This window comes from Spermophilus citellus, assembly GCF_964194105.1.
Source record: "Spermophilus citellus genome assembly, chromosome: 12".
NCBI lineage: Eukaryota > Metazoa > Chordata > Mammalia > Rodentia > Sciuridae > Spermophilus > Spermophilus citellus.
Genome location: NC_138198.1, coordinates 43,218,185 through 43,237,838, shown reverse-complemented (window position 1 = coordinate 43,237,838; position 19,654 = coordinate 43,218,185). Strand labels below are relative to the sequence as shown.

Genomic DNA, 19,654 nt, shown 5'->3' with positions numbered 1-19,654 from the left:
TTAAGTGCTCAAAAGTATTTTGAGGATTTATCCTGGCACCACTATTCTGAGCCTGAGGGGGACCATGACATTCTCAAGTATGAAGGACAAAGGATTCTGCAGTATGATCCTTCAAAGTATCTCTGAACAGAAAAGTGTTATGTGGTGAGAAAAATTTAGCCATATATTGAGATTTGTGTGTATCTTTCCTAGATCGAAGAATCTGGAATTGTTTTAGGTTAGCCTTGATCTGTTAGTACTGTCATAATGGTGAGGACATTGCCGTGCCTTTCCTTATCTGTCTTGCTTCCAGTTTCCTTCTGTATGTAAACTTAAAAAAAAAAAGTCATGTGGGAGTGAAGTTCTTATTTTCTCTCACATTCTGTTGTAAATGATGTTTATATTTTGACCAGTAGAAACTTAGATGTGTCAGAGTTGTACACATCCGTGGTAGTTAAATATTAACATGGGTTATCTTAGCTCATTCTGTTCGTGCTCAATGTTGATAAATGTATCCCTGTTATCTGAATGCTTAGTAAAACACTGTGGTTGGTATTAGAAGTGTATGGAAAGAGTAGCACCGTTGCCTATGATCCATGGCCTGGTAGTTTTCAGGTCTTGATTGCTGAGTTGAAGGTTTCCGAGCCTCAGGTCAGTTTCTGATGAAGAGCATTTCCTGATAACTTTGCACTCTCATTTCTTTTCTTTGTATGACAGGTTGTGTTGATGAGATGGGACGCCAAGTAGAATAGGAAGGATGATGCTCCAATGCCAAGGGAATGACCCCTAGAAACATCAGGTCTCACACTCAAACCAAGTGTGATCTTGCAGGTGCTGGAGAGAGATTCTGAGGCTGGCCGTGAGTCAGTGGATGGAGAGCCTTGGAGGCCCTGCTGCAAGGTAGGAGGCACTGGTTTGCATTTGGGCAGCAAGGCAGTGTGGGCTCTGGTTCAACATCCACTTGGCAGATACCACCAATGCTTGAGGATGGAAGAGAGCCCCCCAGACCTGGGTAGTGCTTGACTCCAGGGGAATGGCACAAACTGGGGGTTAGTTGGGGCCTACATGTGGGGGTTAGAATGTGTGGGGAGGGGAAGTGGTGGGAGGCAGTTCAGGGGCTACTGGCTGAGGAGTAGCAGTTTGAGTCTGGGCATTGGCTGAGTGATTCTTGCAGAGGTTAGAGAATGCCAAGCTTGGGGACACACACCCACTAGGGATATGTGTCCTTGAGGATGTAGGGCCTGCACCTGGGGGTGAGGTAGGGTGGCTGCAGGGTAGGGGAGGTGTTTCATGGTAAATGTATGGGAGTGTTATTTAGAGGGGACCTTCCTTTGCTTATTAAGCATATTGAAACAGTGAGTGTGAAATCCAGGTTCTGAACACCCATCTGGCACTGGTTTTTTTCTCCTTATAAGGAGTCTTGTGCAAATGCTCAGTGCAGGGCTTTGCCACACTTGATTCATCTTACTTGTGACTTTTCCCCTGTAGTTGATGGGTTCTTGGTTTCATTTCAAAATTCCCTACACTCCCTGTGTGTACTTCCCTGTGTGCTCTTCTAGTTACCACCCTCCCTGTCTCCACCATAGCCAGGCTCCCAAATAGTAGTGCACAGCGTCTTCCTGTCTTACCATCATTAGTCAGCCAGCTCTTAATTGAACTCTTAATTGGTCACACTTTGACCTGCCTGCATCTCTCTAATAATTAGTCCTGGCAAAAAAAAGTTTACCTCATCTCAAACCCAGAAGGGTGGCTTTGGTCCTCCTGTTACTTGATTCCTCTTAAATGGTGTGATCAGCTACCCACTTCTTGAAACTTTGGATTTCCTTGGTTTCTGTGACATCTGTTTCCTTTGTTTTACCTTATTCAGTAAACTTCCCTGCTTGGTATTGTGCTAGGTGTCTGGGTTGCAAAGATGTTATAGCCATAGATCGTTCAGGACTAAGAGGTTTAGGCAGATTTCTGAAATTTTCCTACCCTTTTCAGGTTGTTTTGCTGCCTTTTTGATTCTCGGCACTGTGTGGAAATGCTTTAAAGACACTGCTCAGAAAGGTGGAGGTTCAGTAAGACTAGCCTTGGAGGGGCTGGGGATGTGGCTCAAGCGGTAGCGCGCTCGCCTGGCATGCGTGCCGCCCGGGTTTGATCCTCAGCACCACATACCAACAAAGATGTTGTGTCTGCCGAGAACTAAAAAATAAGTATTAAAAATTCTCTCTCTCTCTCCCTCCCTCCCTCTCTCTCCTCTCTCACTCTCTCTTAAAAAAAAAAAAAAAAAAAAAAAAAAAAAGACTAGCCTTGGAGACAACAGGGACTGCGCAGAAAGGAGCTCCCAGGGAGAACAGAGCTGAGAGACTGAGTGGACAGTTGACAGATGGAGGTGGCAGGAAAGACAGACCCTTGCATCAGAGCAGCCTCAGGGCCATAACTTGGAAAAATCTGTGTGCATTCCTTGACCTCAAGAACTGTCTCTAGTTTGCGCACTGGGCAGGGCATACCTCTGAGCTACACTCCTGGTCTGAGACTGTTTATGCTTTCAAAGATTGTGTTTTCCCTGAACAGAGAAAGCCTGCAGGTTAAGAAGGTTGAGTGAGATTGGCTTGGATTTTAAGGGATCTGTGTGACCTTCTTGGGTGCTGGAGATTGAAGACGCTCCCTAAAGTGTGCTGGGCAGGGTGGGCCTCGGCAGTGCTCACTTTCCTGGGCTGTCCCTTAGAAAGAATCTGAGCTGACGTGATCCAGAGAACAAGGCACACTTCGTTAACTAGGTCATTGATCGCTGTCCTGTGTCAGCTTCCTGTGTCCTCCTTGTGCTTAGTGGACTTTTTAAAAGTTGCTGTTTATCTGACCTGTGCTGAGGAAAGGGGTTTGGGTAACTTTTGAGGCCCATGGAGCTGTGTGCAGAGGCCAGCGTTGGGTTGGTAAGAGGGAGGTTGCTCTGAAAGTGTCTTAAGTGCTAGAAGGACATCTGAACTTCCAGCTCTGCAGAATGTGGGAACAAGGTGTGCGAGTGGGAGGAATGAAAGAGTCAGATCCCAGGTCTCAGTGCGAACAAGGTGAGGGAGTGCGTTTGAGAGGAGACTTCAGGCCGCTTTCCAGATGACTGGCCTTGCACCAGCTGTGGGGGTGGGGTGTACTTGATGCCTACAGGGAGTGAGGGCTGGGCAGGGCGGAAGACTGGCCTCCAGAGCTGGCCAGCTATGCCAGTGCATCAGCACCTCAGCTTTAGGTCTGCGGCCACAGCTGTCAGTAGGGGTCTCTGAGCCTCTATGCAGGCCCTGTCCCAACCTGACTCTAATGCTTCTCTGTTGGAGCTCATATTTTATCATGGGGGTAGGTGGGGGTGTGAACAGGACAGACAAGATCAAGACAAAGACCAGGTAGTGTTGTCAAACAGGGGGCAGGCGGGAGCACCCTGGGCCTGGGTGCTGAAGTTAAGGTGGGCAAGTGCTCCACCACTGGGCTGTGTCCCCAGCCCTGTGTTTTCTGAATGTGTTCGGCCCTGTGCATTTCAAACCCAGGGAGAGCAGGTTGTGATTCATAGATGTGACTGGACCAGTCTGATCCAAGTGACCTTGGAGGAAAGCTGGCCAGGCTTTTGGCTCCATGGCAGGTTCTAGAAAGAGTCTCATGTTGGCTGCTTGTGTGCCCTAGGAAGACCTGGAAGCCCTGATAGCCCATTTCCAGACACTGGATGCCAGGAAGACCCAGGTCACCGAGACACCGTGTTCCCCGCCCTCTCCACGGTAAGCGGGCAGGCTTCCCTGCCTTCTAGTTCTGTTTCCCTCTCTTCCCTAAGTTGAAAAGTGACTTGACATGGATACATGTTCTCAGGAATGATTGAACACTCTGAACATTTCCCATGAGCACTTGCTGTGGGTCACTTGCCTCTGCAAAGCTGGGGACAGGCTGTGAGCTCTGCTGTCCTGTAGGGGCCTGGGGGTATGGCTCAACACGGCTGTTCCTCTTAGAGTGGGTTTGAAGGCACTATAGTTGGTGGCACCCATGGGTGAGTATCACCCCCCCCCAAGCTATTGTTTGGCTCTGAAGGTTTTTAAAAGTGTTTTAAAACATCACAGGTGTTTGTTCTGCTGCCTTTAAGTTCTCACATGAAGCTTATTAGATATACATTGCCATTTTAAGTGAGCGTATTAATGGTGAAGGAAATCTCAGGTCTCTTGCAGGACTTCAGACGCCCATGGATAGAGTTGGTGTGGGCTGAAATGAGCAGGCATTGGTTTCCCTCTGGCTGCTTCCTCCTAATTTCTGAGTGCTGATTATTTTCTGCTTCTGTCTAGGACCCTCTGCTTCTCTGTTGGTTACTCACAGAGCAGAGGCAGGACATTGAGTGCATCAAGCTCTTTAGTTCCTAACCTAGGGAGGCCCAGCATCCTCATGAGAAGATGATGCAGCCTTCAGAGTAGGGAAACATGTAATTGCCAAACATGTAACCTAGGCTTGTTTTGTTCACTTGAGAAATGTTTGCTTCAGTCCTCAGAATGAGATGCAGCTTGTAGGTCCCACCTGGTGGCGTGTCAGCCTGGGCCAGCCTTCAGGAAGTTGGCTCTGCTGTGCGGTCTTTGCCTCAGCAAAGTCAGGACTGGCTCTGTGCCTGCATCCCTGGGCCCTTGGGCTGGTGGCAGGGTGCAGTGAGCCCCTGAGCAGAGTGCTGGTGGTGGAGCAGCCCCAGGCACACGTCCTGTTATTGTTTAGTTCATTCTGCTGGGGACTGGGTTTTATTTTTCCTTTAGTTGGTATGTTTTCTTTGGTAGATGGACATTTTCATTTGAGTGGTTGAAGCAGATTGGATATTTTTAAGGCTTCTTTGTGGGTACTGGTGCTCCTGAGGAAAGCTACTTGGAACATGGGTTGTTATTATTATTAGTTTTGATGATGTATTAGAACTTTTTCTAAAGAAAAAGCTTGTCCCAAAAGTCAGATTGAATGCCAAGTATATAAAGTGCTGGCTGTCCCTGTGCCAGCTGGGCTTGCCTGCCAGGCAGAGGGAGCTGGTGTTGGATCATATGGTGAGATGAAGACCTTGTTTGGTAGCCTTCATAACTTCTGACCTCCCTCCTCTCAGCTGTGTATCATTAGGAACCCTTGACAGTTACGGGTTCCTAAGAAGCATGGCCCTGAGTGTGGCCCAGGTGTGGCCTAGGGCCAAGGACGCTGCACTCACTGGTGTCTGTGCCTCTTGCTGCCTGTGCCTAGGTGGTGCCTGGGTACAGTGGGGCCTTGTTGCTACTTTCTGCTTTAGGCCTCATACAGATTCTTATGTTAGATACTTTGCCACAGAGAACTAAGACATGTTAAAAGAGAAAACTAAACAAAACAAAACTGGGCGTGGGTGGGAAGCATTGTTCTTTTCTAAAAACGTGTCATTGTGGTTGTGTGTGTGACACAGTTTGCCGTTTTAACCTTTTCTTCAGTTCTGTGGCGTAACTCGCATTCACAGTGCTGTGCAGCCATCTGCATGGCCGAGTATCACATCCTGCCCTGTACAATATGGCTCCCTGTCCTGCTGCCCTGCTTGCGTCGTCTCCTGGGATGTGGAGGCTGTTCAGATGCTGGCACCACACCATGTTGGCATTGGGGCTTGGCCTTATCTACCTTGTGTTGGTGGATGCTTGTGAGCAGTGCTGTGGTGGACATGGCTGCAGCTGTCCCCTGGAGTTTCCACCTGGGGGGCTGCCGATTCATGACGTAGCTCTGGATTTAGCTTCTGAGGGATGCCAGACTGTTCCCTTGCAGCTGCACTGTTTTAATGCTGGTCTCTTTACTGGGAAATTTCCCAGACTGTGAAATCTTTCTGTGCATAATAAATCTCCAAGAGAAAAATAGAGGTTTCAGATTTCCCCAGTTGCTTGACTTTGAAATGGCTTTCCCTTTGAGAAGCAGCTTCTGGAATGAGTAGTGTGGACCCACCTGGGGACTCCACTGTCAAGGATGCTGAGAGCAGGGCATTCTGCCACAGCCGTGGCCTCTTGTCCTGCTTTCTACTGAAGTAGTCAGAATGTGTGTGCAGCTTCCCCAATGGCTATTATTTTGTCCTGTGTATGCAGGAAATAGAGAGTTATTGACATTTTCTTGGCAGAAGGCCCCTGGGACATACTGGGCTTTAGGAGCAGCTTCGATTATGATTTAAGGGGCTAGACCCCCAACAGGGCAGGTCTGGCAGAGGCAGCGTGGTCAGAGGTCTGAGCTTCGGCCTGCCTGCTCATGTTTTCAGCCAGTTCTGAGTGAGGTGGCCCAGACCAGGGCTCTTCAGGTGCATGAACTTGGTATCTGGCTGATGGCCTCAGGATGGCCCCAGGGCCTGCTGTCTCTGGTAAAGCATGCTCATGGAAAGGAGCCTGGCCTAGCATGGCGTTGTGTGCTCATCTCTGCTTCATGTCTATTGCAGGTTAAATGCCTCCCTGTCCGCTCACCCTGAGAAAGATGAGTTAATCCTTTTTGGAGGTGAATATTTCAATGGCCAAAAAGTAAAGTATACCTTTTTTCTTTTCCTCTCAACTTTTCTTGGGTGTCATTTGAAGCATAGTTAACTGAAAGCAGTGATATGAGCGTCACCTTCACGATCCTCTCTTACATCCTACTTCCTGGGTGTCAGGCCTGGTGCATCCTTGACAGTCACCAGGGCCAGTCGGGGACTGAGTGACTGCAGGCAGAGTTCTGCAGGGTGTTTGTCCCCAGCACTGCCTGCAGAGGTGGGCCTGCTTGGTTCTCTGGTGGTTGCCGGGACTGCTCTTCCTTGTGGTGGCTTTTCACGTTCCTACCCTTCAACTTTGGTTTCCGGTGCTGGGAATGGATCCCACGGGGCTGCGCACGCCAGGCAAGCTCTCTTCCACTGAGCTGTACATTTCCAGCCTTCAAGGTGGTTCCGAATGAAAAATAATGCTAATAAATTGTGGGGCTTTTATTTTTGAGTAGTCTAGAAAGCCCTGTGCATGAAGCAGAAAGCTGTGTTCACTTACCTCTGGCCTGCGAGGAGTTCTGTCAGTTCTTAGCCTTCTCTGCCTTTTCATGCATTCAAAAACTAGATCTGAGCTGGATGCAGTGGCATATGCCTGTAATCCCAGTGACTGGGGAGCTGAGGCAGGAGGATTGTAAGTTCAAGGCCAGCATCAGCAACTTAGACCCTGTCTCAAAATAAAAAATAAAAAGGATTGGGAATGAAGCTTAGTGGTAGAGCCCTGGATTCAATCCCCAGTGCACCAAATCAGTCAATCTGTCCCCAAAAAGTTAGGCTTGGGTTTGGAGAGTGAGGGTCTGGCTGATCAGCCAAGGCGACTGGTGCCTCAGAGCAGTAAACTGTGAGCATTTGGCTTCTGTCTGCAGGACCTCTGACTTTGTGGGAAAGAGCACCTAAAACAGCCCTTCTGTTTTCTACTTTCAGAGCAGTGTTTAACAGTGGCATGAGATGTCGGTACTCTATTATGAGATGGGCTGTGCTTTAGATGGTTTGCTCAGCTGCGGGCAGATGTCAATATTCTGGGCACGCTTACGGCAGGCTGGCTCAGCTGTGATATGTGGTCGGTTGGGTGTGTCAAATGCCTTTTCACTCAGAGTGGCAAGCAAATTAACCTACAGAAAGTTGTGGGGTGGCTGTCCTGTTGTCCCTGTAGATCTCAGGACCAGCGCCCTACCTGCCTGTGTTGGTTTATAGTCCTTTGTTGGAAGGGACAAGCTTTCTGGGGATTTGTCATAGTGTCCTCCCCACATGCTGTCACTTTCTTGGAGCATGTCATTCATGATACTGAGGTTCCTCTTCCTTCCCACAGACTCTTCTGTATAATGAGCTCTATGTCTACAACATCAAGAAGGACACTTGGACCAAAGTTGACATCCCTGGTCCACCTCCAAGGCGCTGTGCTCACCAGGTAACCGGTACTGACCATCCTCCTTCCTCCCTCTTCCCAGGCTAGAGCCAAGGGTAGACACTTGCAGAGTCTGTGGAGGGCAGGTAACCTTGTGCTGATCTTCTTGGGCTCCGCTGTTTTCTAACCTGAACTCTTTACTAAGGTTCTTTGTGCTTGTAGTTCTTTACATGTGAGAAGGGGAGGTGGGGTGAAGATCATGTGAAATACCCACGTGTGAACAGCTCATGTCTGGCCTGGCACATGATAGGCTAGTAAAAGGCTTGCTTCTCTTGTAAGTAAGAGAACCCCATAGGCCCAAGATCTGAACTAGGTGTTGCACAGGAGGAGATGGGATATCCAGGAAAAGGGCACTGGAGGAAGGAAAATAATTATTTTAGAATGAAGTGAGTCATGACAAAGAAGTAGTGTGGAGTTAGCATGTAGTTAGCCTGTTTCTGCTCTTTGCCTCTCTAGGAATGAGTTCCTGGGCTCCATGGGTATGTGGGTCTGTCCATGGTCCTCGCTGCAGCTTTGCCCTGAGAGCAGTGGGGCTCGCTCACTATCTAGGAGGAAGGCAGGGAGTGGGTGTGAGGCACAGCTCTTCTGCCTGGACTGTGTCGGCAGATAGCTGGCTGTAGTGGAGTCCTAGGAGTGAGAGAGAGTTGGTCTCCTGAGTCACTTGATGGTTGGTTCCCCCAAAGAAAACTGACCACAACACACTGAAATGAAATTTATTTTCCATAAAGAAAGAATTTAAAAATTCCAGATGGGCCTGGCATACGAACGAACATGGTAACTTATGGGGAAGAGTCAACGTGTACACACTTTTATGAAATAAGTACAATTTCACTGTGTCCATTGAGCCACAGAAACTGTTGGCCTCCTGCTAAGCGACAGCTCCTGCCACTCATCTGTGCAGGCCTTGTAGGAGTCCACTGTGTCCTTGCTAAAGAGAGTTACTGAATGGCTTTTATCTGCCAGGCCCTACTGTGGGTGCTGGGTTGTGGCCACAAGCCTTAGCTGTGTTCCTGTTTCTTGCCTCATCTGGTCCTGAGGGTGTGGGGCATGGATGGACTTGGCTGTCCCTCAGCAGAATCCCAGGCTGGTGGTAGAACCCATTCACAGCATGCTATTTTATGTTGGAGTCTATTGGTTGCTGCTTCTGGCCTTTGGGAAGAGGGTTGTGAACTTCAGGTTTTCCATTTATTCCAGTTAAAACCACAAGGAGGTCCAAATGCCTGGGACACAGACTCATGGGATGAGGAGGAAGTGGGTGCTGAAGGGAAGGCCTTGCTCTGTGCTCTGAGTTGTTGAGGCATGTCCCAGGCGCTTGGTTCCGAGGCTGTGTTTGGCCTCCACTGGACCTGGAGAGTGGTGGTGGTTAGTCAGCTTGAGCAGAGCTTCAGGAGAGCTTCAGGACACCTATGTGCTGCGTATACATCCGGAAGGTGGTGTTTAAAAAAGCTGTTTGTTTACTTCTGACCAAGTACATAAATGGTCACACAGATGATAGCTGGGGGAGTAGACTCTTATCAGTAAGCTGGACAATGCCGAGAACAGATAGTGGTCAGGGAGCCAACTGTGGTCAGTTCCAGCCCAGGACACCTGGGTCTCTCCAGAAGGGCCAGGTTTGTCCTGAGGACTGCGTGATAGTTCCAACCAGACCTTCAAGTTATGTCCTCTAAAAGAAAAACACTGATCCTTATTTGGGAGGGATATCAGAGGAAGCAGTTTTAGTGTGCTTTTAAGTCTTTTAATCCTCAGACTTCCTTCTTGACCCTGAACCTCTTATGTTTTAAGATAAATTTCTTCCTCTGGGTATCTCTTAGCAAATGATTGGTTTTTCTCCTACCTCAGCATGATTCAGAGTACTGTGTGCTGGTGGTTAGGTCAGTTTTAACTGGCAGTGAGCTTATTAAGAGGGTCCTTCTGCCAGACAGTGGTCCATTCTGTTTGTTTAATAATTTCAAAATGGAAAGAACATTGAACTTGTCCTCAGTTGGAATTTTGAGGCTGCTTTGTTGTGCTGGTGATCCCAGGGCCTCACACATACTAGGCATGCGTTCTACCATGGAGCCACGTCCCCAGCCTTGAAACCTTTGGGTTTGAATTATAAGCTCCTATTGTTAGTGCCATAGTTAGCCATTTCGTTCTTCTGTTTTTTTCTTAATCAAAAAGTTTTCCTCCATGTTTTTCCTGTTTAATGACTGACAGGTCTATATAATGGTCTTTACCCTGAGAGAGTTGGTTCAAGATATTTGAACGGGCCAGATTATTTGAAATAACTAGAATTTCAGTGTGTGTCTTGCTGAACTAGAATTAACCGTGTCCACCATGTGGCCTGTGTAATGGTTTTACTAATGAGGTTTTAGGCATAAAGTTAGCTAGATGACATCGAAATAAAACACACAGACTTAGTTACCTTATTTATATTGTCAGGTCTGAGACGGCTCCCCTCTCTGGTTTTTTCTTCTAACAGCCCAGCAGGGCAGCAAGGATTACTCAGGGCTAGCAGGAGAGAGAGAGATTGAACACGCCTGGGAGTAGCCTTTTATTGGGGAACAAGAGATTTAGGGGAGAATTTCATCCAATGAAGGTTGAGGGGGGACCGCACTCCAAGGTCAGGGTCAGTGATTGGGCCCCCGGGGTCAGTGGTCAGGCACACCCCCACACGGATGGGCTCTCTCATCAGGAAAGGGCCGGGAAAGCTCCGACACAGCCAGAGCGCCTCAGACCCTTAACGGGAGCCACCCAATCACGTGTCAGAAATGGCTTCCCACAACCGTGTGTTTTGAAAGCAGCATGGGTTCTCTGGTGTCTTTGACACGCACGCAGACTGATTTCTGTGGGAAATCTGGGCAGGTGCTTGGCTCAGGCGTCCTTGGTGCTTTTGGAAGACTCCCCTGGGTGTATGTTTCTTTTGTGGGGGGGCGGAGCTCTGTATTCCTCAATTCTTTTGGGATGACAAGTAGAGATTTTGTTTTATCATGCATTTCCTTAGTAAGTAAAAAAGTAGTTTGGCAGAAGTACAGATTTAGTTTGTCATGGTTTATTTTTACTGTGCTCGTGGTAAGGGTCTTTCTGCAGGTGTGAGTGGAGAGTGGTCCCTGGGCTTTGCTCTTTACTGGCCACTTGACAGCAAGCTTGGCTTCTTCAGCTCGACCGTTCTGCTTGTGTGGGTGGCCGTAGGTGACCACAGTCCTTTCTGAACCTTTAGGAGATGGTGCTGAAGTTGTGAAGTTTTGGGGACATAATGACTCTATTGCCTTTTATCTAGCAACTCTGAAAGCATTCTTTTTTTATTTTTTTATTAGTTGTTGATGGACTTTTTATTTATTTATTTATTTATTTATTTATTTATTTATTTATATGTGGTGCTAAGAATAGAACCCAGTGCCTCACACATGTGAAGCAAGCGCTCTACCACTGATCCACAACCCCAGCCCTGAAAGCATTCTTGAAAGAAAGTAGAAAGGTTCCAGGATACTTAAAAATCTCAGCATTACATCCAAACAGAAACAGTGTTTTCTTTAAGAATTTCTTCTTTTTTTTTTAAATTCTGATTTGTTTTATATGACAAAGGAATGCATTATAATTCATATTACACATATAGAGCATAATTTTTCATATCTGGTTGTATACAAAGTATATTCAAAGTATATTCACACCATTTGTGTCTTCATACATGTACTTTGGATAATAATGTCCATCTCATTCCACCGTCTTTCCTATCCCCGTGCCCTCTCTCTTCCCCTCCCACCCCTTTGCCCTATCTAGAGTTTTATTTATTTTTATGTGGTGCTGAGGCTCAAACCCAGGGCCTCGCACGTGCTAGACAATTGCTCTACCACTGAACACAACCCCAGCCCCTGATGTTGGTTGTTTTAATCAATCATAGTAATAACCGTTATTTATCAGGTGGCTAGTATGTGCCCAATACTGTTAAAACACTTCATGAACTAGATTTCTTTTTATAGTCATGTTTGTTGAGATATAATTTATATTTGGTACAATTTGTCCTATTTAGTTTTATAGTTATATGAATTTTGACAACACAAATATTAAAAAATGACAACATATATAATGGATATATAGTACTACAGTCAAGATACAGAATATGTTACCTTGTTCTCCTTTCTTTCTTTCTTTTAAATAAATAAATAATAATAAATTATTTAATATTTATTTAAATATATTTAAATAAATAAATAATAAATAAATTAACCCAATGGATTATCAATATAATTTGCAAAGAAAATAATTGTTAGATATGTCATGTTCATTTTGTTTGTCCTAATAATTCTTTGGAATGTAATGTCTATTTAACACATAGCACACCTCAATTCAGATGAGACATTTCAAATACTCAGTGGCCTCATGTAACCAGTGGGTGCCATATTCCCTCTTTTCTCCATCTTTCACTTTTGGTGAGACATATGCTATAGGCTGCATGATAAGTCCCCTGTTATGTGGTGTCTTGTTGAGTTCCTTCAGAAAGGGACACCAAAGAGATGAACTTAGAATATTCAAAAGTGGAATGAGGTGATTTATTCTTCCCTATAAGACTATTAGACTGTTAAGTTGGTTTCTTCATGCTTCAGTTAGGTCACCTCTACAAGGTTTTCATAATGGCTCTCTCTTCTTTCACCTCCTACCTCTCCAAGTCTACAGAAGGAAAGGTGCTTCACAAAATTTGTTGGTTTCCCTCAACCTTGCCCTTATCTTTATAAATCCCTTATTAAACAATTTTTACCCTGATTGATCTCTTTCATCCTTGACTCTTGAATAATGGTTTTTTAATTATAAGAAAGTAAGATATACCTCATCTCATATCACAGGCAATATATATACACATACCAGATTAATTATATGTTAAAATATCATGCATAGAATGCTAAAACTTTTAAAAGAAAATATTTGGTGACTTTTCGAAGAGAAGTGGAAAATTAAAAAATACAAAATAAACAAAAACCTGAAAAATCAGATGACATTGTAGTTAAAATTTTTATGTGTAAAAATTTATCAAAAAGAGTTGAGAGACACGAATTGTGTTACCGGTCATTTTTGTTTGTTATTCAGCTTGACTTGGTTTCTGCTTTGGTGGCTTTTCCTTTACTGTAGTTCTTCCCTTTGCGGATTTTCATTGTTCTCTTCATCTCCTCCTTGTGGAATATTTTGCCAAAAATGTTCTGTACTGCAGGCTTTCTTGCTGTAAATTCTTTTAGCCTTTGTTTATCATGGAAGGTTTTTATTTCATCAAATTTGAAGCTTAATTTTGCTGGATGTAAGATTCTTGGTTGGCATTCATTATCTTTTAGAGCTTGGTGTATGTTGTTCCCGGATCTCCTGGATTTCAGGGTCTGCGTTGAAAATTCTGCTGAGATCCGAACTGGTCTTCACTTATAAATAATCTGATTTTTCTCTCTTGTGGCCTTTAAAATTCTATCCTTAATCTGTATACTGGGCATTTTCATGTGTCTTGGTGTACATCTGTTGTAATTTTGTACACTTGGTGTCCCATAGGCCTCTTGTATTTGATTTTCTAGTTCATTCCTCATGCTTGGGAAATTTTCTGATATATTTCATTGAAGAGATTGTGCATTTCTTTGGTTTGAATCTCTGAGCCTTCCTCTATCCCAATGAATTTAAATCTGGTCTTTTGATGGTATCCCATAATTCTTGGATGTTCTGTTTGTGGTTTCTTACCATCTTCACTGTGAGGTCAACTTTATTTTCAAGATTGTATATTTTATCCTCATTGTCTGAGGTCCTGTCTTCCAGGTGGTCTAGTCTGTTGGTAATACTATCTGTTGAGTTTTTAATTGGCTTATTGTTTCTTTCATTTCAAGGATTTCTGTTTGTTTGTTTTTCCCCCCAGTAATCTTTCTTTCTTCAAGTAATCTCTTGCAGCCTGTGTTTGCTCTCTTATCTCTTTGTTCTCTTATCTCTTTGTTTTTGCCTGTATCTGCTCCCTTAGGTCATTCTTTAACTCCCAGGTCACTTTAGTTATGTGTGTTCTGAACTCCTTCTCTGACATTTCACCTACTGCTCTATCTATGGTGTCTATTGTTGTGGTATCTCGGTTTGTTGGGGACACTTTCCTCCCTTGTTTTTTCATGATGTCTTTGTGTCTTCCTCCCCTGCAGTGTGGATCCGAGGTATCACAGCTTCTGCCCTATTGTCTTATAGTGTCCCCATAGGTTACCAATACCTCACTTTTAAAGGAGAGAGCAATATTACAGCACTCAGTGTGCCCAACGTGCAGCCATATATCAGTTAGCTTCTGTTTTTACATTTAGAGTTTTGTCACTATAATCAGAAATGATGAGTTTGGTTCTATCTTCTACCTTATAGTCAATAGGTTTGTGACATGGTTTACAGTTTCTGGTGGTGGAAGGGGGTGGGGGCTAGAGGGTTGGCTGAGATGTTCATGAGGTAGGATGTGGAATATGGAGGTATTAGATTATATGACTAGTGAGAGGGTGATCATAAGAAGGTGGCTATTAGTAGGAGAAACAAGAGAGAGGCCACCCCAAGCAAGACTCCCTGTCACCTCAGCAACAGGATAACTGTTAGCACCCCTAGTAGAGAAACCTCTGGTGCAGCCAGGCCCACAGGGACCTTGGTGACATCTTACCAGGTCCTGATTGTTGTCCCTTGACAGAAGCGGCGCTATCCCAGTTACATGGCAGTGGCAGCCTGAAGCCTATATAGGCACTTGATATTGGGCTGTGGAGCCATGCTTTGGTGAAAAAGGGACCCCAGCCCTGGTGGCTGGCTCTCCGAATCTCCAGGCTGCAAGGGTGATGGTGGTGGTTGTGGTGGGGGGCAGGCCTTTCCTCTGGATCTTCAGACTGCCATGTCGGATTTGTTGATTTCTGTTTACAATTTTTCTTTTCAATAATTCCTACACTTTGTTGTTTCCTTCCTTTCACTTTGAGTCTGATTTGTTTTTTCTAGGATTCTAAGGTGGAGGCCTGACTTCTTTCAGATGGTTCCTAACAGCACTTAAAGCTGTGCATGTCCCTCTGGACATTGCCTCACTGCTCCTTGTACACTGGACCTGCTGCTGTGTTTTGTGTCACTCTGATTGAAGTAAGGTGCTTTAGATGTCTTCTTTGACCCATGGTTACAGAGGTTAGAAGGGTGTTGTTTAATTTATGAATATTTGGGGATTTTTCAAGAGGCCTGTTGTTATTCGTGTCTAATTCTGTTGTGGAGAGCACCTTGTATGATTCAGTCCTTTCATGTTTGAGATTTACTTTTTGGCCTAAATCGTCCTGTCTGGGTGCCTGTCCTGTGCGGGTTGCTGAAGCACTTGTTTTCTCTAGCTGTTGTATACAGCGCCTTGTTAGGTGGGGTGGCTGGTGGTGGTTAGTTCTTCCCTGGTCTTGCTGACTCTGCCTGATGACCTTAGCTGTCCTCAGGTTCCTTTGTCTGCGGTTACAGAGCTGCCTCCTTATCGCTGGGCTGCCTCCTTATCTCAGGCTCAGGATTGCCTGCTACAACTTTTTCCTTCCTCTGACTCTTGACCTTTTTGATCCCTGACTATTTAAAGTGCACTTCTTGTGAACAGTGCTATGATTGTGTTGTGTTTCACATCAGCTCCCAACTCTGTGGTCTTTGCTTTTTAATTGGTGTGTATTCTTCTCATCTTCAGTGTAATTACTGATTCTGTCATCAGGTTCCTGCTGTTTCGTCCCAGCTGTTCTGTATTTCTATACTTTGTGTTTCTTCCTGCCTTCTTTTGCCTTTTAATATCTCATTTTAATTTTCCTCTTGGCTTATCAGCAGTTCCCCATTTGTTTTGTTTTAGTGATTGCTCTGTGGTTTCCAGTGTACTTGCTCATCTTATGGTGGTCTGTTTCAAATACTGTGCCACGTCTCATAAACTGGAAGAACTATGGTGGAGGTCCACATGTTTCCTTCTGTTCTTTGTGCTATTATTGACAAATATCTTCTGTGTATTTTATAAACCTTACAATGCAGTGTTACTCTTTTTGATTTAGACTTGTTTTTTAAAGAAATTTTAAAAGGAGAAAGAATCTTATGTTGACTTATTTACCTTTTCCAGCATCCTTCATTCCTTTGTATAAATCCAGGTTTTCTGTTGGTAATGTCCCCAGTCTGAAGAACGTCTCTGGTCATTTCTTGAACAGGTCTGCTGCAAACAAGTTTTTTTCAGCTTTGCTAGAGAAAAATGTCTTCATTTTGAAGGTTATTTTTGCTGGATATGGAATTCTGTTAACAGTATTCTTTGAGCATTTGAGAGAGGTCCTGTTTTATGATATTTTTTTCTTTTGAGAGGCTCATGGTTGTTTGTGTGTGTGTGTGTGTGTGTGTGTGTGTGTGTGTATGTATGCGTGCGTGCTGGGTGGGCCCAAGACTTGAGCCTGCTGTGCAGACCTCTACCTTTGACCCCCCCCACCCCCACCCCAGGGCTCCAGCCTTAGCTCTCCTGTACCAGGCTGCCCATTTGGCCGTTCGTTCTTAACTTGCCTGTGTGTTTCATACCTGTCTTTCCTTCCCAAGGATGCTTAAAAGATTTCTCTTCATTATTGCTTTTCCTTCAGTTCAGTTTTGCTCTATCTTTGATTTTCTTTGAGTTGCATATATGTTAGACTGTTTAATGTTATCCAGCCTGATAATCTTTCCCTCTCCCACTCTGGTTTTTTAAAAATTTCTGTTTAATTTGGTGTAGTTTCTGTTTGTCGTCTCCAGGATCAGTCTGTGCTCTGTGAACTAATGAAACGTATTTCATTCTGTAGTCTGTATTGAAAAGCCCTAGCACTTGTGTGGTTCTTGATCACAGCTTCTATTTCTCTTATGTTGTTTTCTTTTAAATCTTTGAACATAGTGTGTGTTTTAAAGTCCTTGTCTGCCAGTTCTCCCATCTTTGCCACTTTGACCACTGTGCCAACTAGCCACTTCTAGGGCAGTTCCGTGGACTGAGCTTTCTCCTTCCTGGGTTCACATTTTCCTACTCCTATTCTGTGGTTAGGTGCTGGGCTTTGTAAAAGCTGCCTGTTTCCATCTTTCAGCAGAGGGTGAGTATTGTCTTGAGTGGACTGTGAGAGTGGTGGCCTGATCAGTCCATCCTGGTTTGAGTGGACTGACTGGACTGGGTGGTAACTGTAGGCAAGTAGGCGTGGCTGAGGAGGTGAGTTCTCTGCCCCGTGACCCTTCCCCCTTCTGCTTCCTGATGACCATCATGAACTTGGAGCTGTCCTCTGCTGGGCCCTTCCCCGTGATGTGCTGCCTCACCTTGGGGCCAGAGCAGTGGAATTGGCTTTCTCTGGAGACTCTACTGCCAGAGTCCCCAGAGGAGCAAGTCCTATGGGCCTCACGCCTAGAGCCCGTGTCCTCCTTTTTGTTAGCAGTGTCTAATGACTGTTGAGGAGTGCCCCTGCTGCAGCTGTTGGAGACCTTGTGGGTTTGCCCCCTGCTATCCTCGGGTCCTTTGCACTGTTCAGCCCAGGGAACGCTTCCCATGGTAGTGGTCCAGAGACCCCAGCTTTCACTCGTCATGATCCATTTTGTGTACTGTAACACAGTATCATAGTCTGGGTAGTTGTATTAAGAACAGAGGTTTATTTCTCACAGTTCTGGGGCTGGGAAGTTCAATGCTGAATGCCAGTCTCCGGTGAGGACTTAGGTGCTATGTTATAACATGGCAGAGGGCATTGAGCATCAAGAGAGCCCACTGTTTTGACAAAGCCCCCCTGCCATCACTGATCACTGGTGAGGGTGGAGCCCTAGGACCACAGCACCAGAGAGAGCCTGTTTTCAGTCTGTCGTGTGGACACGCCTGCCACCTCCTGCACCTTTGCTGCGGGCCCGCCCCCTTCCTTTCCAGGCTGTGGAATGTTCCGTAGCTAAGAACCTGCAAGGTCTTATCAGACAGTCCTCCTTCGGTTGGTCACAGGCCCTGGACACACACCGAGTGCTGAGGTTGGCCTCTGTGGGTTCTTGGCGGCAGAGGGTCCTGACTGTTCCTGGCTCTGGGGGAAGGTCACGAACCCAGGAAGGCCTGGCCACCCGTCCTCCCCACTGGCCCTGCCCCCCTGGGCTGGGGTTCCCATGACCTGTGAGCAGGAGAGCTCTGGACGCAGGTGGGGCGCCCAGAAACATCCTTTGGAATGTCCCTTCTCCCCAGGTGACCGGCTGCATGGCTCTGTCGTCCTGACCAGTGCTGATCTGTGGCTGTTAGGACCAGGGTGCCCCTGGGCGGGGGCCGGGGCCAGGGTGCTGCCTCTGGGTCTAGTCCAGTGCTTTCGGGATGCACACGGCTCAGATGGGCATTTCAGATGCAGGCAGTCAGCATGGGGTCCGCGCTTGGGGCAGGTTAGCCCAGGGCACCACGTCAGGGAGGGGGTGGCCGACGAGTGTGTGGGGCATGGGCGCCACCTGCCTTCGGCCATCTTGTCAGATGGCCCTCACTCGTGACACAGCCCGATGGCCTTGGCCCAGGGTCAGGCTGTTCCCAAACACGAGCGGGCGGCCAGGGTGGGAGTGGGAAGGAAGGCCGCTCCCCGCACTGCTGCTGGGGAGGCACAAGGGGCCATTGTGGCTGACACCCAGGGCGGGACCTGCTTATCTTTCTCCAGCAGTTAGGCTGGGTGGACGGTGGTGAGAGAGGCATTCCTAGAGCCCTTCTCCTCCTCCACGCGCCTCCCGGGAGCAGTCTAGGTTAGACCCCCTCGCTGCCAGGTGTCCTGGAGGTTGAGTGCTGCCCACCCAGGGCCCGACTCCCACTGCGTCACCTGCCGGGGGCTGGGACGCGGGTCTGTGTGGCACTCCTGGTCTGTGGAGTGAGTGTTCTACAGCGCTCTTAGGTGGCAAGGTCCCCCAGGCTCCGAGAAGTGCAGTGTCCCAGTCCGGTGGCATGCAGGGTCACGAGCCCTGTCCTTGAGTACCGCTGGGGACAGTGCAGGGGCCTCGGCCTTACTGGGAGAGTCCAGCTCCAGGTCTGTTCCCAAAGGGCCTGAGAGGTTGCCAGAAGCCACCACCGCCCTTCTACCTGACGCTGAGGCTCCTGCTGGCTTCCCACTGGGGCCAGAGCACCTGGGAGTCCGGCTGGGGTGGCCAGGGTGGGACCCTACGTCCTGGATGCTGAGAGCAGCTTCTTGCAGGGCGGGTTCCAGCCAGGGGCCACCTGAGCTTTGTAGAAGGCACCTGCCCACAGTCACTTCACCTGGTGGAGAGAGCGAGCCTCCTGGGGTCTCCACAGATAAGGACACTTCCCTTTGTCCCCTCTGCCTTCAGTCACTTCTCCCAAGCCCACTTCCAACCGCAGCTGCAGGAGTCTCAGGGCTCTATCGTCTGAGCTGGGGACACCACTCGGTCCTCCTCAGACCTGCGCTCGGGGCCACCCCTGCCAGCAGGGGGTGGGATCCTCAAAGTGAATCCTAAATAGTCCAGGGGCTTCACGGAGAAGAAGCCAGCCACTGCTCAGCCTCAGGCTGCCAAAGCAAAACTTAGAGGGACCCCCCCCCCCAGGCCAGCCCCCCCTTACAGGGGTCCAGGGAGCCGGTCTGACAGGGGGGCTCTGGCGGACTTGGGTTACTCTAGAATGGGGTTGGCCTGCCCAGGGCCTCCAGGCACCCTCTGGATTCATGCCAGACTCAGGGTCAGACCTCCACAGCGGGTGACCCAGGCCCTGGAGACAGGAGTGCCAGGCCATGTGGCATCCTCATGGGGCCTCTGTGGCCACTTTAAGCTCTGTGGTTAAGGAAGCTACTGCCCAGGGAGCCGCTCTCCCGCTGGTGCTCCTCGAGAGGTCTGAAGTGCGTCCTTGCACCACAGGAATGACAGATGTG

General features: G+C 47.3%; 1 long non-coding RNA gene across 1 annotated transcript; it reads left to right on the top strand.

The window, feature by feature from the left end:
- The first annotated feature begins 2,976 nt into the window (after positions 1-2,976).
- On the top strand, positions 2,977-7,856 carry LOC308631799. Its single transcript, XR_014018342.1, has 4 exons — positions 2,977-3,029; positions 3,628-3,719; positions 6,380-6,458; positions 7,758-7,856. It is a non-coding gene; the product is annotated as an uncharacterized lncRNA (long non-coding RNA).
- Positions 7,857-19,654: the final 11,798 nt, after the last annotated feature.